The 24,620-nt window shown below is 47.0% G+C and overlaps 1 protein-coding gene across 1 annotated transcript in view; it reads left to right on the forward strand.

The window, feature by feature from the left end:
* The first annotated feature begins 24,334 nt into the window (after nucleotides 1-24,334).
* Nucleotides 24,335-24,620, forward strand: part of MPP7 (MAGUK p55 scaffold protein 7) — a 329,284-nt gene continuing 328,998 nt past the window's right edge. The window contains exon 1 of the mRNA XM_066585695.1: nucleotides 24,335-24,426. The gene's annotated coding sequence lies outside the window, so the exon portion shown is untranslated. The remainder of the gene's footprint in view (nucleotides 24,427-24,620) is intronic.

Raw genomic sequence — 24,620 nt, forward strand, 5'->3', positions numbered from 1 at the left:
CAGCGTGAACATCATAATCAGCGCTGAAATATTAATATCTTATTATATAATCCCGTCTCTGATCCATTATTCATATGTTATGAGAGCTGCGAACCGACACAACATCTCCAGCAGAGCGGCTTCCACCGCTGTTTGGACGGTTGGGTTGCTTATAATACAATTAACTTTTCTCGTCTCTGTATTTATTAGCATTGCTGAGCATCAGTACACGGGGTCCGGAGAGTCCTCACAGCCCCTCACTTCATTACATGTTGTTATATTGTGGCCTCCATCATTCTGCACTCGGGATCCCATAATGACAAAGTGACAAAAAAAACGGAGAAATCTTTGTAAATTTGTAAAAATGAACCACTAACATTTAGTATTGACATAAGTATTCCCACCCTGGACTCAGCACTTAGCTGAAGCCCCTCTGGCAGTGATTCCAGCCTCCAGTCTTCTTGGGGATGATGCTAGAAGGTTTGCACACCAGGATTTGGGGATTTTCTGCTCTCTGTCAGGTTGGATGGGGGCCAACTGTGGACAACCATTGACAGGTCTCTCCAGAGATGTCCCCTTGGGTTCAGGGCTCTGGCCGGGCCACATAACAACATTCACAGAGTTGTCCCACTTCTGGGTAGTCTTGGTTGGGATCTTAGGCCTTATGTCCACGGGGACAGATCCGCAGCGGGTGTCCCGCATGCGTAACTCGCGCCCCATAGGGATGCATTGGACACCCGCAGGTAATTAAATACCTGCGGATGTCATTTTCTCTTCAGGCGCAGATTGCGTCTGCGGAAAAAACACCCGCAGCATGCTCCATTTTAGTGTGCGTCTCCCGCGGGGCTATTGAAGCCTATGGAAGCCGTCCGGATCCAAGGCACACCCGCAGATGAATTCCTGCTCTCCGACGCGGGAGCACGGTAGAGCAGGAGTTTAAATAAAAAAGAGTGCACGGCGCATGCGCACGGCACGCTGGCGGCGTGCCAAGCACATCCGCCGGGCCGAAGAAAGAAGATCTGGCCGCGACGGAGGAAAGATCCGCAGCGTCTGGACAGGTAAGTAAATATTCTTTTCAGACCTCATTGCCGCAGGAAAGGAGGGACCCGCTGCGGGATTCTGCATGAAGAATCCGCGGCGGGCCTGATTTTCCCCGTGGACATGAGGCGTTAGGGTCATTGTATTGTTGGAAGGTGACCCTTCTGCCCAGTCTGAGGTCCCTTGCGCTCTGGATCAGGTTGTCATTATCTCAGTACTTTGCTCCATTCAGCTTTCCACTCACCCTGACCGGTCTCCCCTCCCCAAGCATGATGCTCCACAACCAGGCTTCACTGTAGGGATGGTATTGGGCAGGTGATTAGCGGCGCCTGGTTTCCATCCACCGTGACCGGACTCTTTGTCCCCCAGCATGATGCTCCACCACTAGGCTTCACTGTAGGGATGGTATTGGGCAGGTGATTAGCAGCGCCTGGTTTCCATCCACCGTGACCGGACTCTTTGTCCCCCAGCATGATGCTCCACCACTAGGCTTCACTGTAGGGATGGTATTGGGCAGGTGATTAGCAGCGCCTGGTTTCCATCCACCCTGACCGGTCTCTTTGTCCCCCAGCATGATGGTTCACCACCAGGCTTCACTGTAAGGATGGTATTGGGCAGGTGATGAGTGGTGCCTGGTTTCCATCCACCCTGACCGGTCTCTTTGTCCCCCAGCATGATGGTTCACCACCAGGCTTCACTGTAAGGATGGTATTGGGCAGGTGATGAGAGGCGCCAGGCTTCCTCCAGATATAATGCTGAGGCTGGCTTTACACGAACAACTTTTTGATCATGCCGTCTCCAAGAAAAAATTCACATGAAATCCAAAATGGTATCATTAAAAACTGCAGGACGTCCCGCAAAAAAATGAGCCCCCACAGAGCTGTATTCTTAGAAAAATAACGTTATGATGGCCGGAAAAGTACAAAAATGCAAAACTATATATATATTTGGTGTCCTCATAATCGGACCGACCCACAGAATAAAGTTATCATGTCATTTTTGCTTCATTGCATAAGCTGTAGAAACAGGATGGGGTTCCTGTTCTATGTGGTTTGCATGACCCTGTGTGTTGGTGTGAACAGTGAAGTGTTCTGTATGTCTGTGCAGGTGGCCAGACATGAGGTGTGAACAGTCGTGTTCTGTATTTTGTGCATATCTCCAGGTTCGTAATCAGGGACAGCCAGGTCCCAGATGAAGACAGTGGGGCCGACCTTATCAGGACAAGCACCCTGCTTTTAGGCAGGGGTTCCCCACTTTCCCTGATTAGAAAGAGACAGGGGTCTTTCCGTCTTTTCCCTGAAGAGGTGTAATTGGTCTATGCAACATTATGAGAGTTGTTGCTGTATTACAAGGATACCTTCTTGCATCCGTGCTGAGGTGTGGCACTTTAGTGAGGAGCAAAAACTAAAAAAGGGCCATGTTCTTAAGGACTTAAAGGGGTTGTAGCAAGATTTCATCAGCTATGGCGACCGTTGTACGGCACAGCTCTACAGACTGGGGCTTGTAAGGAGCCATCATTATAGTTGAGTGCCTGAGCCCTAAAATAAGGGTTTAGAAAGGGTGTCCCGAAAGTTCCAGCAGCCTCATAGAACAGAGCAGAGTGCAGGGGAAGTAATATTCTCTGATACAGCCACTCATTACTTTCCTATTAGAAATGGAAGCATTAATGAAATCCATTGTAATCTCCCCACAGATGACAAATGAAGTGTCCGTACATCTATAAATACATTATAAATTGTCACTTCCCAGTGAATGAACTGGCCGGCTCCGTCTGTGCTTGTCGTGCTATAGAACAGGGCGACACTGAATGTACTGTCAGCGCTTTCTTATTAGCAAACTCATTTATGACTTCTATAAAAGAATGATTGTTAGCCGAGGACTCTCCAACAGATGGGCTTCTGTCTCCCTCCACGAAATCAGCACAACTTGTCGCATAATTTCCAGAAATCAGTTTCAAGTATTAAAAATAATCAGCAGAGAACAAACTGGAGGAAAGGCCTGCCGGCTGCAGAAAGTGATTGTTACAAAAACAGCGGCTCAGATGAAGGCGGTCAGCGGGGTAAGATTGTGTTTATACAAGTCTAAAATCAAAAGGTCACCGGAACATAAATTCTTGAGTCGTCGTCTTCTATCAAGTTGTTAAAAGCCAAAATCGGGTTCCTGCAGGCTGGTAAAGCGGGGCTACAGCTGATCAATGACCAAAACATCGTTGGAAATCTTTGATCTGGTCTCTGAGGGACCCACCCCGAAGGGCTCACTCACAGGAGTGTGGAACATTGGGAGTGTGGAAGAGAAGTGAAAATCTGTAAAGATTGTTATTTCTGCACAATTTACTATTTGTTGAAGAATCAAAGCTGGAAAGATTGTGAGTAAAGTACAACCGTGCCCTTCCGGTTATTTTTTTGGAAAACTAATTTTTGGACTGTGGACTCTTTATTTTGTGCTGTGTAAATAGCGACCTAGAAGAGGTACTGGCATCACGTGACATTTCTATTCTTGAATGCTACGTTACGGTAAATAGCGACCTAGAAGAGGTGCTGGCGTCACGTGACAGTTCTATTCTTGAATGCTATGTTATGGTAAATAGCGACCTAGAAGAGGTGCTGGCGTCACGTGACAGTTCTATTCTTGAATGCTATGTTATGGTAAATAGCGACCTAGAAGAGGTGCTGGCGTCACGTGACAGTTCTATTCTTGAATGCTATGTTATGGTAAATAGCGACCTAGAAGAGGTACTGGTGTCACGTGACATTTCTATTCTTGAATGCTACGTTATGGTTCACTACGAGCGACTGAGCTAGGCCAAGCTGGTGGGAGAGATCGCAGAGCCACCCGTCACATCCATCTTGTTTTCCCGGGGTCTCCCCTGTCACGTCTGGCGTCCCGCTCAGGTTGCCGCACAAATATAAACGTGATTACTAACCCACAGTGGAGAGGGTATAGACAAACCTATACAAAAGCGAGGTCCAAACACATTAGTCAGATATGAAGTGTCAGCAAAAAAAAAGTAGCTACCGGCATAGTGCCCAAGATAATACAGAGGGATCTAGTTGACAATGCCAGACCCATCCTTAATCATCAAATAACAGATGCTGCTGCGTGCCCCTGATGAGGGTCTATAAAATAACTAGACCTGGGTACCCCACTATATCTACATCCCACGCACATCGCTTGGACTCTGCCATAAAAAGACAAATTTGGCTGCTTCACAGTGTGTGCAAGGACTGTTACAGAGGGAGAGGTGCTGCTGCCTGCGAGGGAAAGGCAGAAAGCAGAGAAAAGAGGTGCAGTAGTCTGTAGGGATCTGTTGATTAGACACAATGGCGCTGGAACTGGTCGTCTGCTGTTATACCATCCATTCAGGGGAACGGCTAGTTGTGCGTTTGGACACGTTAATTGGCGCTCCAGCGCTGTATTCCGCTGACTGTGCAGCCTGTTGGTCAGAGCGATTCCTGACATCCTCCTCCGACCCCTTCTGGTGATAAGTTGTTTCTGTCCACAGGATCCCCTTTCGGTGGGATTTTACAACATTGTCAGTGAAATCCTGGCCCCGGCTAGTCTGGCGCCGATGACCTCCAGTCCTCAGGGACCCCCAACAGGTCATGTTATCAGGTGATGTAATTATTGTCAGTCCTCAGACATTGCTGCAGGTGGTCTTACTATAGAATATCCTGAAAACATGACCTGTTGGGGGTCCCTGTAGCAAACCGCCCTCTGATGATGCCGCCAGATGTTACAGTATCTGGAATGCTGTAACATGCGTGCGATAACACAGCAGTCCTCAATGACTGCAGATACGCCAGTCTGTTTCACTTCTGAACGGCGAGGTTTCTGCTCCATTGAATTCATTTGATATATTTGGGGCTATTTTGTGAAACCTCCAGTGCTGATGGAGCCATGGCCGTCCCGTAATAATCCTGGACTTAACCAGGGTACTGATCTGTTTGTGGGGACATTTAAGGGATTTAGAAATAACAAAATATTGCTGACAAGTTTTCTGGAAAGAAATCAGGAGGGAGTAATTTATAGGGATTCCGTCAGTCTTAGCCCGCCGCACAGGGTGTAATTATATAGAGTATATCGTTCTGCGCTCAAGTCTCACCAACCTTTCACATTTCTGTCAGAAACAAGTGGAAAACATGTAATTAGAAGAAAACTAGAATAATGCCTTCAACATGAACCTATTAGTGAGAAAATGAGGATCTAAATCTAGAGCTCAAAAAAATTATTAAAGGGGCGTTCCCATCTTTGCTAAACATGGCCGCAGTGGGAACGCCACTGTCTTTGAGGTGCTGGGTGGATGGAAGCAGCCGAGTGTAGCTAAACTATGGTGTTTCCACATTTCCCATAGCAGTGAATGGGAGTTACAGAAAAAACATGGCACAGCAAGGTAGACTGCTTCAGTAGCTCATTGACTTCTATGGGAGGTGTGGAATTCAGTCCACTTGACTGTTTCCATAACTCTTCACCACCTTCGGCCATCGCTTTCAGCTGGAGCAGGCACAGTGGGGTCAGTACTAGAGATAGGTCTACCACACTTTCATGACATTTCCTGAGGATCTGCTATGAAAATCTCAGGTGGGAATAACCATTTAAACTACACTCTCCTACCAGAAGTAAGTGCAGCCCTGAGCAAGAATCACAAGTAGTAGTTATTTCCATATGTTAATACTTAGTGGGGCTCCTTTGACGCCAATTGTGACTCGGGACACTCTCCGTGGCATACTTTCTACTAACATCTGATACACTTCAGCTGGTATTTCCCTCCATTCATCCTGCAAATATCTATAAGTTTTCTCAAAGAAGATGGACGCTGTTTATATTTTCTGACCCAACCTTCCAGTTCATCCGATGTCATTAGGGCCAGAGGAGCCCCACTAAATATTAACATATGGAAATAACTACTACTTGTGATTCTTGCTCAGGGGTCCAGTTACTTTTGGTAGTATAGTATACTGTGTGTGACCATTTTAAGGAGTGATTCTAGAATGTGACACGGAGAGATTTGAAGTAAAGCGCTCCCGTACGTCATAATCTGAGAAAAGTGAAGCGAAAGCAGCAGCGAGAGACGAGATACTGAGCCCTGGAGTCCGGTGAGAAGCTGAGCACGGGCCTGAGATCCCAATTTCGATTATTATTGCAACCTTCTCTGGTCCGAGTGAACACCACACCTGCGGCTGCCATCATTACCTGTTACCTTTAAAGACCATGTACTAGTTTTAGTGAAGAAGGCCATTGTCAACCAGCAATCATGTGGTGTCCGCGTGGGTCTACGCTGGTGTTACGTTGCTGGATCTGGTGGTTCTACAAGTTACAATGCCAGAAGAAGTGAGGTGATGCATACACCCCTAGGACTTCCGTGCCATAGATGTAGAGATGGGGGCACTGCCAGTTGCCCAGAGCTCACCATGGCTCCCCCTTTGCCAGACGCTAAGTGTCCTCTTTCCTGGTGCCTATTCCTCAATGGGGCGGAGCTGTTCCTGCCGAAGGCTCTGCTTCATAAGGTTCCTTTTACATGGGCTGAATCTTGGCCCGATGTAACGAATGGTATTCGACAAAGCATGTTGCTTGTTTACATTTCTTTTACTGGTCCCCTAGAGCTGTGCTCCCTGTGTATTTGTGGTGCTGTCAGCGGCACACAATCAGCTGATCAGTCAGAGTCTCTAACGTTGGCCCCCAGCTGATCAACTATTCATGACCCATCCTGAGGATAGGTCAACAATAGTATTTTCCCTGGAAAATCCCTGTGTCTTCTTCATGCTTCATGCTCGCCTCCACGCCAATGCTGTAAGAAGCTGCAGTGGTCACATGCCATTTGTTATACATGTGATTGTTCAGCCAATCACTGCCTTCTGCGGTCAGGTCCCGTTCATGTCAGAATTACTGCTTTTCTTTTTGTTCTGGAAAACTCCTTTAAGCACTTCATATTTTGGGTTGACTTTTTTTTTATTATAAAGGAATGTTTATTGGGCAAATTATGCAGCACAAAAATACAGAGAGAGCACGCAAAATCCAAGAACCGCAATCTGGAAAGGGAATAACAGGAGAGCTTCCAGAAGGTCAGATCAATGCAGCGCAATAAAGACATGCACAGCTTCCTCCAATACAAAAGCCCTTTTTCATCTCTATATATATAAAGACAAAAGCCCTCACTCACTCACTCACTCACTCACTGACTCGCCACTAATTCTCCAACATCCCAAAGTCATAGAAACATGAAACTTAGGGTGCGGGCAGACGAGCGCATAAACGGCGCGTTTTTGCGACCAAACGTATATACGTGACCATCTGAGGCAATGGTTTCGAATGTATTCGTTCACATGGGCGATTTTACGGCGCGTAAAAACGGCAATTCGAAAAAAAACGGAACATATGCGACCGAAATACGCGCCAACGCATATTCGATCGCCGAAAAGACCGTTTGCAAAGTAGGAACAAACGAAAATACGCTTTCTAGCTCTGGTCGTGATCGGTGAAAAACGATCGCTCGGGCGATTATACGTTGCGCTCGTGCGAACTTAAATACGCCTACGCTCGTCTGCCCGCACCCTTAACACAAGCATATATTATGTCCAAAATAGGAAAAGTAAAGAGGTCCCAACTCGATTATTCAATTATAGCGCAAAAGAATTAGCGTCCAAATTTTACGTACGGAATCTAATTCTCTCACTTCCCGATGTCGTAGAAACATGAAATTTGGCACGAGCATTGATTATGTCATAAATAGCAAAAGCTAATGGATCCTAATTCAATTATTCAATTATAGCGCAAAAGAATTAGCGTCCATATTTTACGTACGTAATCTAATTCTCTCACTGTTAATCCAAGTGATCAGCTGAAATCCATAAGTGATAAAGTCACTAACAATTCTGAACAGGACAAATTAGTCAGAAGCATTTAGTAGACTATTAGGGCAATCATCCCAGCGGCCCCAGACCTTACTGAATTGGTCAGGACAACCTCCGGCCAAATATGTCAGTTTGTACAAGGCTGCCACATTGCTGATTTCATCCAGACAGCTCTGGAAGTTTCTTAGGATGCTTCAAATTAAGCAGTGTTACCTTTTTAGCACAGAAGAACAAACAACATATATTGCACGGGTTGCTATGTTAACCGCAATGTCTCCTACGAGACCAAAGAGGCAGATGCAAGATGCACGGCACTCCCAGGTGGGAATCCATGAAACCGTGGCCAACATCCAGCAGAACGTGGGCCTCCGAGCACATATGCATGACCGTATCCGCACCCAACTGTACCAGTAGACAAACCCACAGTATGTAGTGGAGAGGGAGTATGATAGATCCTTTGTAGAAATAAAACTCATTCGAGTCCAGGTCTGGCATATCAAGCTTCCATTTCCAAAGGGCTCTCTACCTCAGCGGAACACAGCTTTGTGTCAAATGCCCATACAAGCTAGAGACCGGTCTCAGAAGATTGGCCATCTGAGCCAGCTCCTCCAACAGGGTCCGGGCCAAACAGCTCAAGCGGGCCCTAAAGGCACAATCAAATAGAAAATATCTAAAAAATGAGCTACTAGCTGAATTGTAGTTGTGAAAAGGTGTAGAAGTTACCCCTGTCTACAATATCTGAGAGGATAGTAATACCATATCGTCGCCAGAACGTGAAGTTTGGAAAGTGCTGCTGGTGCAAAAAAGGTGGATTGTGCCACGCGCGTCTCTAAAGATTCGGGTGCCGGCAGGGGGCGGGGAACGGCGGGGGAGAGCGGGGAGGAATGGAGGGGAGATCTCTCTCTCCCTCTCTCCCCCCTGCTCCCCATCGCAACTCACCTGTCACCCGCGCCGGCAGCCGAATCTTTAGAGACGAGCGGGCAGGTACTCGAATAAGGCACTACTCACTCGAGTAGTTTGCCTTATCAAGTATGCTCGCTCATCTCTAATAGGGAACCATTTAGTCGTCTCATCAGGTGTTAAATGGCGGGCAATATTCCAGATCTTTAATGTAACCCTTTGGGTAGGCCAGAGTAGCCACATGGGAAGTAAGACCCTCAACTACAGACCTCTCAGGCTCACCACTGGGTTATAATCTGAGGATCAGTCACTAAGCTGCATACACTAACTGACCAGCCAGGTAATAACAGCAGAAGTGGGGAAGGGGCAACACTTCCCACGGGCAAGCAGACCATTTATAATTTAATTCTTGGAGAAGAGCCTCTCCACAGTATACAAAAGATTAATTTGTAGCGAATATTAACCCCTTCCCGCTATATGATGTACATTTACGTCCTGCAGCGTGTGGGTATGTATGAAAAGAGATCGCGGGGCAAACTCTCTTTATAAAGCGCGGGCGTCAGCTGTTTATTACAGCTGACACCGGCGGGCAATAGCTGCAATCAGCCCTTTAAATGCCGCTGTCAATTCTGACATTTAAATCCCCTGAATGCCCCCGCGGTGAGATTGCAGGGAGCCGTGTGGGTGTCATGGCAGCGGGGTCCTTCTGAAAGGTCACAGAGCTGCCTTAGCACACTGCCTATCAAGTCATTCCCGTGGGGTGGCCTGATAGACTGCCTGTCAGAATGCAGTATGATCTAATACTAATTGTGAAAAATAAGCAATAAAAGTTTAAATCACCCCCCTTTTGCTATATCTATAATAAGAAATCTAAATCCTAAATAAAAATACATATTTGGTATCGCTGCATCTGTAAAAGTCCGATCTATCAAAGTAGCACATTATTTACCCCGCACGGTGAACGTCATCCGAAAATAAAAAATAAAGAACGCCCAAAATGCACTTTTTCAGTCTCTCAGAAAAAATGCAATAAAAAGCGATCAAAAAGTCATATGTATTCCAAAATGGTGCCAACAGGACATCTCGCAGAAAATGAGCCCTCGCACAACTATGCAGATGGAAGAATAAAAAAGGTTATTGCGCGCAGAAGATGGCGGCGGAAAATAATTTTAAAAAATTAAATGTCTTTGAAAAAAAAATAAAAGTCGTACAGCAAAATGAAAAACTATACAAGTTTGGTATCACAGTAATCGTACCGACCCATAGAATAAAGATATAAGGTCATTTTTAGTGCAGTTTGTGCGCCGTAGAAACAAGACCCACCGAAAGATGGCGGAATGTTTTTGTTTTTTCTTCATTTTACTCCACTTAGAATTTTTAAAAACTTTCTCAGTACATTATATGGTATAATAACACCATTGAAAAATACAACTCGGCCCACAAAACACGATCCCTCATACAGCGACGTCGATGGATAAAGGAGTTAATGATTTTTTAAAAGGGGGGAGGAAATAACGAAAAACAAAAAACAAAAGGGCCTGGTCATTAAGGGGTTAAAGGATGGCTTATAGGGTTTGACAAACGTTTACTCCAACTCTCATAGTTGAGCAGAACTTTATTAATAAGATACTTAATTAACACCTGGATTAAAAGCACATGGAGATGATGAGAGTGTCTGCAGTCCGCTAACAATGACTGCCTGACCTTTATAGAAGTAGATTAAAGAAACGAAGTTAGCAGAGCTGAAGTCCGCCGGCAGTGAGGTCATTCATGGCGGCTCACTTTACAGCTTATGCTGCTAATTACATAATTAGTTCTGGAGTAATCTAATAACGGAAATTGACGATGATTCAAACTTACCGACAAAGAGCTGAGCAGATGGGATTGGGGTCTGCTTAGTAACATCATGCCATACTGATTGTGATCCAGGACTATCTCATGACTGTCATCCGGCTTCTATTAGGCGTCATTCCTTTTTTTGGGGCTTATATAAATTGTCTTGAATTTCATGCATTTTATAGACTTTTTTGGGGTGTTTTTTATACAGATGTTTTTGTCATGTTTTCTCTCCTATAGAGAAGTCTATGGATAACTGACTGCAAAATACCCTACCTAGCGCATACTGCAACAAAAAAACTAGTGCTTTTCATACTTGCCTTTTACCTTGCAGTACGTTTTGGCCACAGCTCCTCTGGAAAAAATGCGTGGAAACAAAATTAGGTAAAACACTGCAAAAGTAGTGTTTTTCCTAAAAAGACACTACTTCTGTTATGGCTTCTGGTCATAGCCATGGTGCGTCTTACCTCCTCCTGCTGTTGGGATGGCCTGCGCCATGTCCTGTATGTGGTCAGTTTCATGCTGTCAATTTCCTGCATGGGTGCACACACTCTGCTGGCTTATTGCCTAATGGGTCAGCGTGTGCACCCAGCTTTCCCATCTTCAGCCAATCCATGCAGGCCTCTGGTTATTTAAGGCACTCTCCCTAACTAGCAGAAGCCTAAGAAATCAGTCTCTATGGTGAGTGAAGGGCAGGTATGTTTCTGTCTGATATTTGAGCCATGCCTGAGCCGCCCAGCTTTCCTGACCTCCCGAATCCTGGCCTTGCCTTTACACTTTCCTTGTCTGCTGCCTGCCCTGACCCATGGTCTCATCTACATTGTGAAAGTATTGTGCCTGTCCTGACCCCGGCTCTGCTCTGCGTCTACATCCCTGTCTAGGTACTGCATCATGCCTCAGTTCTGTCGGCAGCCACCAAACCTGCAGTAGTGGTCTGGGGTCCCCTGCAGTAAAGACCAGATCCCAATTGGTGGTGTTAAAGGGTGAAAGCTGGGGAATACCAGGTTTATCTTCCAGGTCAACCCCTATGCCAAATTGGTTTTGTGGTAAAGCAGGTGCACTTCCATGGTAACTTCAGACACTGTCTATTTTTTAGCAATTTTTGGATGATTACTGCAATTTTTACTCTGCTCTTTTTGGTGTCTTTTTAGGGTCAGATGTGCATTTTCTATTTGACATTTTTTCCTATGAAGTAGTCTCTGGGAAGATGTAAAACACCGAACTCTGATTATGCTACGATTTTTATAAAATGTCATGGACCGGAAGAGCTAGTGAGCTGGAACAGAGGCACACATGATAAGTTCACCAAGATATGGAACCCATGGCGGAGTCTGAGGCTCTTGGACATTTTTACGAACTAAAGGCGCATCCCCCTACGCCCCCCCCCCAACTCACCCCCCCTGTCTGGCCTTCCTTCTTGACCTGCTACCCCACCCCGTTTTCAGAAGAGATATTAACGAGGCTATTTTTTCGCCGTACTTGATGTTATGCTTTTTATGGTTATGATTCACAATACTATTTCTCTGAGATGGAGGTATTCTTAAAGATATCACAGCATCGCATGTCATAGTCACTCCGAAAGTTAGATCTGGTATCCACAAAGTGAATAGATGTGGAAGTGTCTATATCTCAGAGTGTTGTTAATGCTGATCATTGCATGTCCTGTATTGAAAAATCTCAAATAAAAATTGATTTGAAAAAAAAAAATGTCATGGACCCAAAAACTGCAGTATAAGTGAATAAGACTAATATTACATATGCACAAAATACACCATAAGGCCTTAGTCACACGGGCATTTTTTCACGCGATTTGCGCATCGCATGACGGATGCGCATGCGCAAATCGCGTGACCGGCGCCGAAAAATCGGCGGAAAAAAAATCTGCTCCTAGCCGCGTTTCATTAGAAACGGGCCGGAGCTGTCCAGCGCATTGCATTCAATGGAGCCGGCAATACAGCCGGCTCCATTGAATGCAAGCGCTGCGGGCGAGTGTGGGATGAATTGTCGGGAAGGGGTTAAATATATAACCCCTTCCCTGCAATGCATCCTGAAAAGTGAAAAAATAAAAAAAATGTATGTATTTACCTGCTCCCGGCAGCCGGAGATCCCCGCGGCCGTCCTGCAGTGGGTGTGAAGGGGGTGTGACTCAGGCTTGCCCCTGATTGGCTCAGCGCTGAGCCAATCAGAGGCAAGTCTCAGTCACACCCATTCATGAATTCCTGAATGGGTGTGACTGAGATCAGCCTCTGATTGGCTCAGGCTGAGCCAATCAGGGGCAAGCCTGAGTCACACCCCCTTCACACCCACTGCAGGAAGGCCGCGGGGATCTCAGGCTGTCGGGAGCAGGTGAGTACATCCTTTTTTTAAATTTTTTCACTTTTCAGGATGCATTGCAGGGAAGGGGTTATATTTTTAACCCCTTCCCGACAATTAACCCCGCGCACGCCGGCAGCCCATTGCTTTCAATGGAGCGGCTGTATTGCCGCTCCATTGAATTCAATGGGCAAACATCGTTCTTCTCTGCCACAGCTGTTCCAGCTGTGGCAGAGAAGAATGATTTGTCTTCTATATGTTCTCAATGGGGTCGGCGCTGCTGCCGCCGGCCCCATTGAGCGCATATAGAGAAGAGAACAGGAATCGCAGATCGCAGATAGGTGCGATCTGCGATTTCTGTTCTCTAATTTATCGGACGAGCGCATAAAAAGCGCTCATGTGTCCGATACCATTGCAAAGCAATGGTTTTAAAAAATCGCCGGACGCATGCGCATGCGCAAATCGCGGCAATAAACGCCCGTGTGACTGAGCCCTAAGTGTAGGATAGGCGCAGGTCCCACCTCTGGACTCTGCCCGGATTGCCATAAAAGGGGTTCTCTAAAGCGGCCTTTCTACAACATGACTAGCATGTTTTGAGAATCCTCAGCATTTTTCTGCTATGATAGGATTTAAAACCCATCCACATCCACCGTACAATCCCAGGGATGTGGGAAGTGGAATTCACACTGTAAATCGGCCACATCTGACTACCAGCTGATACACATTTACAACTGCCTACGGGAACAGCCACATCACTGCAGAAAATAAATCCGCAAGAAATCCAGTCAACCCACAGCCGACAAACCCACACCAGATGGAGCAGCTTTTGCTGCGGAATCGCCACGTTTTTCACCCTTTGTTGCGGAATTGCCGGCAGAATTCTTCTATTTTCAATTCCACATCAAAATCTACATGTTTGCAGTGCGGATTTTGTTGCTGAAGGGCGCGTTCCATCCTGTGTGAAGGGTCCCCAAGGAGCCTCACACGATGGAATCTTTTATATCTCTTATGCTGACAAGGCTCGGATATAGATGATGAAATTGTCCTTGATGTTCCTCAGTGGGGACTCGAAAAAAACAATGGATGCCAATAATGTCTTCCCACATCTGCTTAACAAAGAGAGAGATAATTAGTGATTGAAATGACAGTTGTTTGCAATTCCGCCTACTCAGACCTTCACTGTGCCGGCTGTATGCAATATGAATATTGTTTACCAATGTCTCATTGTATCAGCTCTACCTAAGGCGATGGATACTAAAATTGTCTTCCAGTTCCTATATGAAGCCTGTTGGTGCCATCTGCAGTGAAAGTGACTCACGGCAAACCACAATTTACAATGCAGCCTCTGGATACTAAGTATTCTCCGCATTCATACCCCATATCCGCTGTAAGGTGGGTTCATATTTTCTGTTTTGTGTAAGGATGCTTTTCATTGCTTAAGCTGGATGATGTATGTTCTCGTAACGTAAAGAGGGGCGGGCTCAGGGCACAACAGGTTCCCGAGTAATCCAAGGCAAGGGCCGGGCAATGTTTGGGCTGCGAGTTGAGCAAACACATCGAGGAACATAAATACAGTCCTACGGGCAATATAATACCCATCTGATTTACCGCACACTGTTAAATCTGTTGCCCGGATTCTACCACCTCTACTCTAAGGGTGCAGCGACCGAGGACCAGGCCTTCAGCTGGGGAGACGGCAGGGTATACTTTGGCAGACAATTCATGGTGGATCTACCATCTCCCTCTTTCCAAGATGGCCAAAGGGTAGTCCAGCCGCATGCTGGGAGAAACTAAGGTGCTTTTGTTTTTCATCGTGACGCCAGTACCCCTGAATAAGTGACCCAGAATAAAGTATAGTCCACAAAAAAAGAATTTTCAAAAACCGGGGGCACATGGTTCTCTTTTACTTACTGGAAATTTGCAAGTACAAACAGTTCATCCAAGCTTGGCAAAATACAGCATTCAGTGCTTCAGAATAAACTTTTGAGCATCTGCAGTTCCTTTAAGTCACTCAGATGAAAGTGCAGTTCTTTTCTCAAGGCACACAGATCCTCAGCCACAGTTATCTGATGGACGCTCCTCTTGAGGCAGACTCACTTAAAGATTACGACTCTTTCATACACGTTCCTTGTTATAATGGACTTCAGTTTCCTTACTGTTCTCTTCACGCTGCAGTTCAGCGGGGGAGCGGGTGGTATTACATTCTCACTCTAACTCCTTCTCTGCATGACTGGCATTCCTATCCCTGAAGGGTATGAACTTCCCATGAGGGGAGACTTTGTCCAGGCTCGGCCCCAGCAGGAGCAGCCCTTCTCTGCTCCATCTCCATTCTCTTCCCCACTCAACTACTGTCTCTCTAACGCCTCCCCTTAACACCTGACCTATTGCAAGGCAACACAATACATATAACTAGACCACAATGATCCATTTTCTAGACACCAGATATTAACTCATTCATTCCCTGTTTTGGGTTAAGACAGCTAATACTGTACCATTCAACGCTCCTCCGGTAACAGTGACACGAGACACATAAAACATACAAATTCTTAAGTGCTGGAGGGACCCAAACTGTGGGCCCCTACAAGAGCAAACTGCTAGAGAGCCTCCTTGGCCACTCTGCCATGTGCTTACTTTAGATTCAAACCCAACCAAAACCAGATGGCCTGAGCTTGGTCATGACAGATCGATTGCATTTCGGCCATTCCACGAGGAGAAAAGTACAATAACCCCCTTCTGAGCTGCGTCTTCGTCCCAAACCGATGTGAGCCATCCACCTACCAAGCTCTCCTCGCCTAGGACCCCGACCCAAGTCGGTTCTGAGGCCTGAGAGAAATCCTAACCTGAATCTTGGCCTGTTGTTGAACCACTACATTTCACATGCAAGAAAATTAAGTGAACCCTTTGGCATCCTCTGGATTTCTGCATTGATAAGTAATATACTGCTGTCTGATTGTACGCAAGTCACAATTATAGACAAACATGATCTAAAAACACACTAATAGTTGTGCTGTTCATCTTTTATTGAGCACATTAAGTAAGACCCCATTTACGCTGACAGATAATCGCTCAAAAGTCGCTCAAACGATAGTATGAGTGACAGTTTTGAGCGATCATCTTTGCATAGTCTGTAGTAGCTAAGTAGCTATGCAGGCGGAGCGGGACACTGCCACTATTGCTTGGCGAACAATACAGCTGTTCTGCATAAGCAAACAGCTGTATTGTTCTCCACGATTACAGCTCACGTCCAGCTGTGAACTACCAGCAGGACATGAGCTGAATGAATCTTATCAGCACTGCCGACTGCGATAACAGCCTGCACCGCTGATAAGAGTTCATCAATCAATTCTAGAAAACTAGAATTGAGCAAGGAACGACTCGTGCACGAAAACTGCACGATATCCGTGCATTTAGACGCAATGGTTATAGCTCAAAAGACGGCTTTGAGCAAATTTTGAGCGAGAATCATTGATATTGGTGATTAGTGACCAATTCTCATAATAAATCATCAACATTTACATCCCAGATAGACCCTTTAAAACGTCAGCTGTTCCGATTACCGACTGTCTAGTTTAAGTAACAAACACTTGAATATGGTGTGCTGTGCTGTCAGCTTGCTCACTTCATATATGTTTCACGATCCACTGCTTGTCTAGTTTAAGTACCAGTGCTTAGAATCTGGGGGGAGGTTGTAAAAATGAGGTCCAAAGAGCATTCGATGGAAATTAAAGCTAAAAAGGTATAGACATGCAGAATATTAAAAAAATGCTACAAAACCTATAAACATGTTTGGCCTTCCCACCAGAAAAGGTCTCAAGTGACCCAGCAAGAAGGAAGGATGACGCTCTGAGTTTATAGGACACTAAATTAAAATTTTGGGCCAAAATTAGAAATATTTGGCTCGTTCCTAAGGCTACTGATGTCTCAACAACCAACATCCCAGCACTGCAGTATGGGGGTGGAAAGACAAAGATGATTGCTCAAAATTTGTTCAAACGATAGCTTAAATGACAGTTTGAGTGATCATTTTGCATAATCTACTTATTAGCTCCCTTCCCTGTATGCAGAGAACAGCGGGTGGTCTGTTATCTGCATACAGCTCCATTGTTCTGCCAAAAGACAGCAACTGAAAACAATGTTATCAGCACTCCCCGTGGAAAATCACAGCCTGCGGTCCCTGCTATCAGCTGGCCAGCTGAATGATGGTCTTTATGCGAAGCTAAAAACCATCATTAAGCCAAACAGCTAACAATGGTAGCATTTACACGCAAAGATGATCGCTAAAAATTTGTTCAAAAGATAGCTTGAATGACAGTTTCGAGCAATCATTTTGCATAAACTACTAATGGGCACTAATGCCATTTAGTAGCTTCATTTGTGTGCAAATGAGGCACCCTTTGCTGTATGCAGATAAAAGCAGGTGGTCTGTTATCTGTATGCAGCTCCATTGTTCTCCAGTGGGACAGCAGCTGAAACAATGTTATTAGCACTCCCATGGAGAATCACAGCGTGCTGTCCCTGCTATCAGCTGGCCGGCCGAACAATGGTTTTTATGCTGAACTAAAAGCCATTGTTTGGCAGAAAAGCAAATGATGGTCGCATTTACACGCAACGATTATCGCTCAGAAGAGATTGTTTGAATGGATTTTGAGTGATAATCTTGTGTAAATGCGCCTTTACACCTTACTGCAGTAGAAAAGTAACAAATTATTATAAAGTTTAGTACTGACGAATGAATACATAATGTGATGTGCGCATACATTAGTTACATTAATAAGAGCAAGGAATGTAGATATAATGACTAAATATGGTATGCAGGAAACGTTAGAGGCCCCACAACCAAGGACAGTTCAGTCCAGTGTACGCCGCTTTACGAACTTTAGACTATACTGTATTAACCCGTGAATAACAGATCCCCTTAACATTGGACATTGGCCCCCAAACCGGCTCATGATAACAAACACATGGTTTATGTAACCCAAACACCGACAGTACACATGGACATCTCCTAATGGCCTCCATCGAATCAGATTGATTACATCCTATGTCATCATAGTTGACGAAGTTCAGTCGGTGCAATAAAAACCTTTCCTGGCGCCGACTGCAGCGCTGATCATGAACTGCTTGCAGCTAAGATCAAATTCTGTAGCATTAAGAAAGTCGCTCCATTGAGAAAACTTGACACCTCTAAAATCCCCCAATCATAGACTATTGAGGTAGTGCTGCGATTCGAACTGCTTGACACAGAGACCCATCCAGAGGAACAATGGCGCGATATACAGTCCACAGTTATGGAAACAGTCAGTAAGCATCTCACCTATAAGAAGCAGGAAGAACGACACTACTGGTTGTCCGAGCAAACCCTCAGAATAGCCGATAACGGAAGAGCAGCAAAGGCCAACGGCAACAAAGACGAAGTTCAGCAACTAAATGCCAACTTTCAGCAAGAAAAGACAAGGAAATGGACTGGAATGAGCGATGCAAACAACTGTAAGCAGAAGCCATGAAAGACCACATGTGAGGGCTATTGTCACAGGTCAAGATGGTCCGAAAACCCTTCATGGCAGCAACAACACAATCAAAGGCAAAAATAGGAAGGAACTGAATGACCAACAGAGTATCAAGGATGGGTGGAGGGAATACTCCGAGGTTTTAGATGCCTGCAGCCACATAGCTGGACCATTGCATGATGTGGAGCCCGTGGACTTGGAGCCTCCCTTATGGAGTCAGAAGTGGTTATGGCAATGAAACAACTAGCCAAATTAAAGCACCGGGCATAGATAACATACCGGCAGAGCTAGTGCTGCCAGTAGCAGTATACAGTGCTGTGCCAGGCAGTATGGGCATCCACACAATGGCCACAGGACTGGGAAAAATCTGTCTTCATCCCCCTGCCAAAGAAAGGCGACTCCCAGAATCGCTCCAACTATTGAACATTGGCCCTCATTCCGCATGCAAGCAAGATCCTTCTCAAAATTATACAGGAAAGACTGAGATCAGTAGTAGAAGTGTCGCTTCCTTATGCGCAGGCAGGACTCTGGCGAGGACGCGGCACCCGCTGCCATATTGCAAACCTGCGATCATGGAAAAGCTCGAGAATACATCGAATACATTGTCGAAAAACATCGACAATCTCCGTTATGTGGAGGACACAACTCTGCTTGTAGAAACAGAAGCCGGTCTGAAGCCGCTGATATGGAAGATTAAAACAAAAAAGTGATAAAATGGGCCTCTACCTGAATGTAAAGAAGACTAAAATTATGACAACTGCAAAAAACGGCCAAATTCAAATCAAAATCAACAACGAGGCCGTAGAATGTGTGGGAGACTTCATCTTCGTTGGTGCGAACATTGACCAGGCTGGAGAATCTACACCAGAGATAAAACGCAGCATAGCATTGGGGCGAAGCGTGATGCTAAACATGGACAAAATCTGGAAAAGTAGGGATATCTGTATAGCAACTATACGCAGGACAGTGCAAACCACTGTTTACACCAGTACAAGGTGGCTGGACTTGGGCTCACAGAGGACAAGGTGGCCGGACTCGGGCTCACGGAGGACAAGGTGGCCGGACTCGGGCTCACGGAGGACAAGGTGGCCGGACTCGGGCTCACGGAGGACAAGGTGGCCGGACTCGGGCTCACGGAGGACAAGGTGGCCGGACTCGGGCTCACGGAGGACAAGGTGGCCGGACTCAGGCTCACGGAGGACAAAGGAGCTGGACTCAGGCTCACGGACGACAAGGTGGCCGGACTGGGGCTCACGAAGGACAAGGTGGCCGGACTTGGGCTCACGGAGGACAAGGTGGCCGGACATGGGCTCACGGAGGACAAGGTGGCCGGACGTGGGCTCATGGAGGACAAGGTGGCCGTACTTGGGCTCACGAAGGACAAGGTGGCCAGACTTGGGCTCACGGAGGATAAGGTGGCCGGAATCGGGCTTACGGAGGACAAGGTGGCCGGACTCGGGCTCACGGAGGACAAGGTGGCCAGACTGGGGCTCACGGAGGACAAGGTGGCCGGACTTGGGCTCACGGAGGACAAGGTGGCCGGACTCGGGCTCACGGAGGACAAGGTGGCCAAACTCGGGCTCACGGAGCACAAGGTGGCCGGACTCGGGCTCACGGAGGACAAGGTGGCCGGACTCGGGCTCATGGAGGACAAAGGAGCTGGACTCAGGCTCACGGATTTCAGCCATGTAATGCGAGCAGAGTCGCTAGAAAAATCTATTAAGCTTGGACAGATCAGTGGCGCGGTCTGCGACCATGTTCTCACTGCATGTTACATGTGCGCTGCATTGTGGAGTCCATGGACTTCCATCCTCCCATGCTCACCGATGCGCGGACACTGTATATCAAAACGCATGAGAAATAGCAGCATGGTCTACTTCTCTGCGTACCGCGAGCCATAAACACTCGTATGGGCAGCGGATGCCACTTCAGAGCGTGAGAATTAAAAAAGAAAGTCACGCTGCGCACGTCCGTGCGATACGCGGTCATGTGCTTCCTCTGCTAGCAGTAAGGGCTCATGTCCACTTGAAAAATACAATACGCACAGGATTTGCTTTAAATGGTATTTTTTTGCATGCAGATATCCGCACACATTGCTATCATTGGAATCCGCGGCAAAATAGAGCATGCCGCGTTTTTTCTCCCGTGCGTGAAAAACGCAATTCTTTTAAAATGCCATCCGCAGGTGCAAAAATCAATTTAATGGACCGCGGATGGCCAATGATTCCCTATGGGCAAAATCCGCTGCAGAATCCGCAATTCCATTTAGCTAGTGGACATGAGGCCTAACTCTTTAAAGTTGTGGCTTTTTTTTTGTTTGCTTTTTTCCCCTCTACTCTCAAAAAAACCTCTTCTTTCGGGCTCCTATAATCGACTGCGGGTCTCCCCTCAGCGTTTTAGGCCTCACGTCCACGGGCTTAAAATCCGCAGCGTTTCTCCCGCACGTGGATCCGCGCCCCATAGGGATGCATTGGACACCCACAGGTAGTTAAATACCTGCGGATGTCATTTTTCCCTCCAGGCGCGGATCCGCGTGCGGGAAAAAAAAACACGACATGCTCCTATTTCTTGCGCGTCTCCTGCGGGGGCGACTGTCGCAGGCTTCTATTGAAGCCTATGGAAGCCGTCCGGATACGTGGAACACCCGTACATGAATTAAAACTTTCCTGTCCGGACGCTGCGGATCTTCCCTCCGTCGCGGCTGGGTCTTCTTTCTTCGGCTCGGCGCATGTGCCCGGCGCATGCGCGCGGCACGCTGCCGACGTGCCGAGCACATCCGCCGGGCCGAAGAAAGGAGATCTGGCCGCGACGGAGGGAAGATCCGCAGCGTCCGGACAGGTGAGTTTAATTTTATTTTCAGGCCTCATGTCTGCGGGGCAGGAGGGACCCGCTGCGGGATTCTGCATGGAGAATCCGAGGTGGGCCTGTTTTCCCCGTGGACATGAGGCCTTAAACTGCGAATTTCCTGCTGTTAGTGAACCCTCATTCACCACCAGGAACCTTTCGCAATGGGCGGAGTTAGTTGTGCAGACAATTCGGCGTCACAATGTTATCCCATCGGGGCTTCATTTTCGCATCTGATAAAATCCGCCATCTTTACCTCGGAGCCGCAGGATTAAATTCTGTAGCAGAAAAGCTTTTGTTGTGGAATTACAAACGTTTTACGGAATTGTTGGGGATTAGTAACATCCCGGGAAAAAACGCAATAAAAGCTTAAACAGACGAACGTGTTTGCGCAAAACACGTTGATTTCAATGGGTTCTCATGAGTGTTTTTGTCGCACGCATTTTCTACACACAGATAAAACCCGCCCTATCATTTTGCGTTTCACACAGCTGTCATAGACGTCTACGGCGGGGGTCAAATAAACCGGGATGAAGGGTGTGACGCGGCGCAAAACACAGGGAAAGACGACGGACGGCCCTTATTAGGCTTTGGTAGCCATCCAAGCCCACGGACAGGGAGTGTCGCACGTGTGAACCCGCATTCCATCTGAATGGATCAGGCAGTCGCGTGCAGTTATGCTGCGCTTATTTGTGCATGAATTATGTTGTGGATACGTTGCGCTGAGGTTATTTGCACATGGATTATGGTGCTCTGCGCTGATGCGGATCAGTCATAGAATAGTAGAGTTGGAAGGGTCCTCCGGGGTCATCGGGTCCAACCCCCTGCTCAGTGCAGGATCACTAAATCATCCCAGACAGATATTTGTTCAGCCTTTGTTTGAAAGAGAACTCCCCACCTCCTGTGGTAACCCGTTCCACTCATTGATCCCCCTCACTGTCTAATAAAATCTGTTTCCTCCCTTTCAGTTTCATCCCATTGCTTCCAGTCTTTCCTTGTGCAGATGAGAATAGGGCTGATCCCTCTGCACCGTGACAGCCCTTCAGATATTTGTAGACAGCTATTAAGGCTCCTCTAAGCCTAAACATTCCCAGATCCTTTAACCGTTCCTCATAGGACATGATTTGCAGACCGCTCACCATTCTGGTAACTCTTCTCTGAACTTGCTCCAGTTTGTCTTTTTTAAAGTGGGGTGCCCAGAACTGAACACAGTATTCCAGATGAGTTCTGACTAAGGAAGAGTAGAGGGCAATAATGACCTCATGTGATCTAGACTCTATGCTTCTCTTAATACATCCCAGGATAGTGTTTGCCTTTTTGGCTGCTGCATCACATTGTTGACTCATGTTCAGTCTGTTATCTATTAGTATACCCAAGTCTTTTTCACATGTGCTGCTGCTGCTTAGCCCACTTCCTCCCATTCTGTATGTGCTTTTTTCATCTTTCTTGCCCAGATGTAGGACTTTGTATTTCTCCTTGTTAAATACCATTCTGTTAGTCGCTGCCCACTGTTCAAGCTTTTCTAGATCTTTTTGAATCCTCTCTCTCTTCCCTAGTGTTAGCTATCCCTCCTAGATTTGTGTCAGTAAATTTGATCAATTTACCATTAATTCCCTCCTCTTTATAAAATGTTGAACAACACTGGGCCTAGGACAGAGCCTTGTGGTACCACACTTGATACGTTCTTCCACTTGGATGTGCAGCCATTTATGACCACTCTTTGAGTACGATCACTCAGCCAGTTGTGAATCCACCTAACAGTTGCCTTGTCAATCCCATATTTGGTCATGTATGGTATGAGATACTTTGTCAAATGTTTTACTAAAGTCAAGATATACCATACCCACCGCATTTCCCTGATCAACCCAGTCGGTGATTCTGTCATAGAAGGAAATTAGATTCCCCTGGCATGACTTGTTTGTTACCAACCCATGCTGGCTCTGGTTAGTTACTCCATTCTCATCCAAGTACTTGCATACATGCTGTTTAATAATTTGTTCAAAGATCTTCCCCGGTATAGAAGTCAGGCTCACAGGTCTGTGGTTTCCTGGATCCATCTTCTTCCCTTTTTGAAGATAGGGACAACATTTGCCTTTTTCCAATCTTCTGGGACTTCTCCTGTTCTCCAGGAATTTTCACAGATTATGGCGAGTGGTTCAGCAATTACCTTCGCTGCAGTTGGTCACGTGAGGGTATTTGCGCATGGATTATGGTGCTCTGCGCTGATGTGGATCAATCGGTCACGTGCGGATACGCTGCGCTGAGGGTATTTGCGCATGAATTACGGTGCTCGGCGTTGACGCGGATCACTCGTTCACTTGTGGTTACGCTGCGGGAATTCGCACATGAATCAGTCGGTCACGTGAGGGTATTAGCACATAAATTTTGGTGCTCTGCGCTGACGTGGATCAGTCGGTTATGCTGCAGGTATTTGCGCATGGATTATGATGCTCTGCACTGATGCGGATCAGGCGGTCACGTGAGGGTATTTGCGCATGGATTACGGTGCTCTGCGCTGAAGCAGATCAGGCGGTAATGTGAGGGTATTTGCGCATGGATTACAGTGCTCTGCGCTGATGCAGATCAGGCGGTCACGTGAGGGTATTTGCGCATGAATTACGGTGCTCTGCGCTGATGCAGATTAGGCGGTCATGGGAGTATATTTGCGCATGGATTACGGTGCTCTGCGCTGATGCGGATCAGGCGGTCACGTGAGGGCATTTGCGCATGGATTACGTCACGTGAGGGTATTTGCGCATGGATTACGGTGCTCTGCGCTGATGCGGCTCAGGCGGTCATGGGAGTATATTTGCGCATACGTTTGTCTGCAGACGGACTTTTTTCCACGAGACGTTTCGTGGTTAAAAACACAGCACTCGCAGCACTGCCGGGTTCCGCGCCGTGTGAACGCTCCCTCAGTGCTGCCCCTGGCGGCGCGGTCTCAGTGCGGCGCCGACAGGTGAGGAGCTGCGCGCGGCCGCCCGTGACGTCACAGCAGGCTGAGGACAGGTGGGCGTGTCCAGGCCCGGCCGGTGGGCGGTGCGGCTGTGGGCGTGGCTATGTGGCTGGGAGGGAGTGACGCAGCCGGTGCCGCCCGCTCTCTGCGCTGCGGGATCCGGGATTGTACGCTGCACTCGGCGCTCGGTGGACTCGGGGCTCCGGTAAGTGGCCGACAGGAGGGGGCGGGATCATGTTTACTACATGTCAGCAGAGCCGAGTGGCACATGTGTCACCCCCCTGGACCGTGCCTGCTGCTGCATTGTGTGCCTGGTGCCCGCTGGCATCATGTATGTAGACCGACCCTACATGACGTTATATACTGATGCCTCCCAGTCATTATATACTATATGCGGTG

This window comes from Eleutherodactylus coqui, chromosome 12 (genome assembly GCF_035609145.1).
Source record: "Eleutherodactylus coqui strain aEleCoq1 chromosome 12, aEleCoq1.hap1, whole genome shotgun sequence".
NCBI classification, from domain to species: Eukaryota; Metazoa; Chordata; class Amphibia; order Anura; family Eleutherodactylidae; genus Eleutherodactylus; species Eleutherodactylus coqui.